The following is a 4,902-nucleotide window of genomic DNA, read 5'->3' as shown; positions in this document are numbered from 1 at the left end:
TAGGTCTTCGTAAAACTGGTCTACACTGCTCGGATGATAGCCACTATACCATTCCCGCACACCATCAATAAAGAAATCAGCTTTATCTTTGGGTAGTGTTAATCGTTCTCTGCTATGTGTGATTTTTCGTTTTCCCAGTGGTATAGTGATAACAAGGGAGAAGTGATCACTTAGCAAGTCTGGTGCAATTTCACATTTTCCCTCTAGACCCTGACCATTTAGAATCACAGCGTAGTCTAATCTCCCTCCCTTGATATGTGTCGCCTCCTGTGTCCCCAGTATTTTGGATTCAGGGTAATCTAATATAAACTGTCTAAATCTCACGCCATTAGTATTGGTCTTTCCCTCTGTCTTCAAATCTTTGTGACGAGCATTAAGGTCCCCAGCTACTAAGGTCACTTCACTAAAAACAGTATCAGGCAGAGAGCTAACGGCAAAGCAATTTTTAGAAACATACAGCACACCCTCACTCAGATAAATTTTGACGGAAACTGACTTCACACCTTCACTCCTGTGGGGACACTCTAACAGCTCCGATGGAATGGAATTTCTTACGTGTGTAGATACACCTCGTATACCATCACCCGCCATTAGTTGATACTTTGTATATCCACCGAGTGTAAACAGATTGTCATCTCTATCCCCCGTCTCCTGAAGGAGTATCACATCTATACAGTGATTTAAAATATAATAGTGAAGGTCTGTAATTCTATTTTTCAATCCATTCACGTTCCAAGATATTACCCTAAGTTCGCAGGGACCCATTATTCATAGGTGTCTCTAATACCATATTTGATATTTCCTCTAATTCCTTGGAGAACTTGTCCATATGTTTATGCAGTTCCAGCCAACCTTTAAACACTTTACACTTTTTCTCATCATCCTGGCACGTTTCCAAAACCCTTCCTATACCTGCAACACCACTGGTCAGAACCTTGTGAGTTTTGAGCGTTTTCTCTTTTCCCCTTATTACAATTTTACGCTCTGGGGACTTTTTGGCGTGTTCACTCTCACTGTTGCTGTTTACTATGTTGTCTGTGCTCTCACTATTGTATTCAGCATGTTCTGTCGGGTTCATAAGTTTATTAACTTTCTTTTCTAGTGCTTCTAGTTTTCTGCCCAGTTCTTTTATGTATATGATTAACTCACCATTTCCCTGCTGAGTGTTGGTGCTAGGTTGTGTTGTGAGGGATGGGGTGACCACGTGACTAGGATGTGGGGGTGAGGTGTGACCTGCGCTGCTGGCAGGTGGGGCTATGTCGCCATCACACAGCTCGTCCCTGGGACCCCTCGAGGCATTCCCCAGGGGCGGCCACTCTGCCTCACCACCTTCCCCATACACGTGTGGCCTTCCCACCCACGCCTGCCTCCCTGGTGCAACCTGGACCTGGCAGGGCTGTTTCACGTGGCCAACACCTCCATCCGTTGATTCTCTCCCTCCCCTTGTCCTCTGCTCTGCTGTCCTTTCTTCCTGCCCCTCGGACCCTCGCGCCAGATAATTTGGTCTTTTTGGACACAGAGGAGACCTTGCATTGTGGTTTCCACCACAGTTACAGCACCGAGGTTCGGCACGTGTCCCCATCTTGATTTTTTCTCCGCATTCGCTGGACTCGTGCTTCCTAGCGCAGAATCTGCAGCGTGTGTCCTCTTGGCAGCGCCAGGCCCTGTGTCCCCACCTGCTGCAGCGAAGGCAAAATGCTGGTTCCTCAATGTAGGGCCGTAAGCTTCTGTATCCAGCACCCGGAATAAAAACTTGCCTTAGGATGTCCCCTTTCATTAGGGCAATCACTTGGTTCTTCTCCTGTCCCTTGTTCATGTGTCGCTTGGCCCAGATATACCTAGGGTCGTTCAGGAGGAATTCTGGGTCTAGAACATAAGAACATAAGAAGAGAGGATAACTGCAGTAGGCCGGTTAGCCCATGCTAGGCAGCTCCTAGAAGAGTAACTGAACTACTAGAATGAGATAAGGATAGCAAAGAAAAAGGCTCTCCCCCGCCCTCCAAACCCTCCAGCCGAAGCCGGCAGGAAAAAGTCAGAAAGAACACCACGCCGTATAGAAAAACTGGCTTGGACATTTTACAGGAAAGTGTGAAAGGAGAATAGAGACTATCACAGCGTAACCTGAAAAGGAAAAATTATGAATTAGTATTGGTTATAAGATTTTCTTTTTTCTATATCCACCCCTTATTAGTCATATGCTTATCTAGCCTATGCTTGAAACTCTCAATGGAAGAGGCAGCAACTACTTTACTAGGTAGCTTATTCCATTCGTCTACTACTCTATTACCAAACCAATTTCTACCTATTTCCTTACTGAAACGGAATTTTTCTAGTTTGAAACCATTATTTCTAGTTCTATCCTGTATGCTCACTTTAAGTACCTTGCTGATATCTCCCTTATTTATACCCTTCATCCACTTAAACACCTCAGTTAAGTCTCCCCTTACTCTACGCCTCTCTAGCGAATGCAGACTTAGTCTTTTCAATCTGTCTTCATATGACATGTTCCGGACGTCATGTATCATTTTTGTCATTCTTCTCTGTACATTTTCTAACGAATTAATATCCGTTCTATAGTAAGGACACCAAAATTGTACTGCGTAGTCTAAATGTGGCCTTACTAATGCTAGATAAAGTTTCATTATTACTTTAGATGATCTATTGCTCACGCAATAGTATTATGGGATATCTAAACACGATAACCTTGGTGCATCTCTCCCTCTCCTCCGGAACCTGCAGTGTCACACCCTCAAAACCAGTCGTGGTCAGCATCTCCACTGCCTCCTGACTTCCTACTGTGACGTAAGGTCTCTGCCTACCTTCCTTAAACAGGACCTCGAACCGTCAATATGCAAGTCCAAGCTTCACCGTCCAGAGTAGTTTTTGGTGAAAATTTAGGTCAGTGTTGGTGGGGAAGAGAAGCCTCATTCTATTCCTTGGGGTGGCCTCGTCACGGTCCTGGCTAGGCATTGCTCCTGACCCACGTGGTGTAGTCGGCTGCACTCCAGCTGCCTTCCCCGTATCACATGGTATAGTAACACCTCCATCTACCCCACACGACTTATTCTTTACCTTTTTGTTGTCTCTGTCCTCTTCTTCATCACTCGCTTCCCTCTCGCTGCCACGTATCATCCTCTTTCTCTTCTCTCTTGTACTGATGACCTCCGTAAACCCGGTATCCATATCTATTTCTTCCTCGTTGTCACCCAAGGGGGCCTCCCTTCCCTCGTTCATGGCCATGGCACTAGCCATTTCAGGGGACGTTGGTTTTGTAGTGCATCCGATCAGTTTCAACTCAGTTGTTAAATTACTGTGTACTGAAGCGCTCTGGGAAGCACGTCTGCCTGCCGCGGAGGTCAAGGACAGAATGAAGAGGGTGTATGTAGGTGAAGTGGAGGGAGGGAGAGGGAGGGGTAGACCGAGGATGAGGTGGAGGGATGGAGTTGAGAGGTATATGAATTGGGGGGAAGGTAGTCAAATGGTGGGTGACAGAGCGACTTGGAGGCGTTTTGTCTGCGGCCACTCTTTGCGGGATTAGGGCGTCGGGCTATAGATAGATAGATAGATCTATCGGTGGATAAATCAATAATTATATGGTGTCACGGTAGGGTCAGGCTCCATATTACCTCACCCTTACCAGCTTACTTCGGCATTTGTCAGGTTAATATACATAATACATTCACTGTTATGTCCATCCATCTCTCTCATTCTCCTCATCTCACCCTGTTTACTCCCCTCTCATCATCATCATCATCATCATCATCATATTTCCCAGTTCTGTATTATATAACCATCTTTTTTTTTTTTTTTTTTTTTTACATACTACATAAATGTAAGATGTGTTGTACTTCATGAATATAGGATATGGCTGTATGATAGGCCAGCCAGTTGCAAGTAATGGTGTGTGTGTGTGTGTGTGTGTGTGTGTGTGTGTGTGTGTGTGTGTGTGTGTGTGTGTGTGTAATTCACCGGGTCGGTCAGGATCACTTGATGGTCGTGATCGTCAGCTTTTACCCTCCCGGAAGGGAGCTGAGAGCTCATATAGTCCGATCTACGGGCAAGGCTGTGACCACACACGCACAAACCAGTCCCCTTGCTCAAGGGGGACAGTAACCACCCACTTCGTCAGTGAAACTTTTCGCAACGTGTGTGTGTGTGTGTGTGTGTGTGTGTGTGTGTGTAAACTTAACCCATTAGCTGTGGTGGCTTCTCTTCAGTTAACATAAAATCGCTTACTGTATGCTGAAGTATATATACATATATATTTATTTTCCGGTCACAGCGTTCATCTAGCACGTCATATACTGTTCAGTTCTGCCGCGTTGCTCTTAGCTGAACGTATCGATGTAACGTTAGCCAAAACAAAATACCGTTTTTGGTAACTAATTCGCATCTTACAGTTTCGATATCTAATCTCATTGTTCGTACATCACGATTCTTTAGGCAGACAAGAAAATAATCTACCGAAATAGAAAACGCTAGTTACATGGATAACTGATATATTTTTCGTTCCTGGACTAGGCACATTTTACCCCTCTCCTATTCTGTCCTACTTTAGCCTAAACCAACCCATCCTAACCTACTTTTCTCTGCCCTACACTACCCTACCCCAGCCTACCCTGCCCTAGCGTTCCCTACCCTATCCTACCGCTGAGGTCTCCTGTAGGGATACTCGTTCTTCGGTTTTTGCCAGGCTTAGGGAGGTGGAGGAGATTAAGGTGTTGGACATCCGTTCTGGGGGCGGAGAGACTTACAACATCCCTTTGTCTTGTTGTAAACTTTGGTCTACCCTTTCCCTGTCATGACACTTCTCCGGAGTCGATAATATTCCCCATGCAGTGCTGAGGTACCTGGATGATGAAGCAGTGTCCTTCCTCCTGAGTCTTATAAATAGAATTTGGA

Source organism: Coenobita brevimanus, chromosome 52 (genome assembly GCF_032717465.1).
Source record: "Coenobita brevimanus isolate Jiangsu-jjx chromosome 52, ASM3271746v2, whole genome shotgun sequence".
Taxonomy (NCBI): domain Eukaryota; kingdom Metazoa; phylum Arthropoda; class Malacostraca; order Decapoda; family Coenobitidae; genus Coenobita; species Coenobita brevimanus.
The sequence above is the reverse complement of the archived record's forward strand: the minus strand, read 5'-3'. Positions refer to the sequence as shown.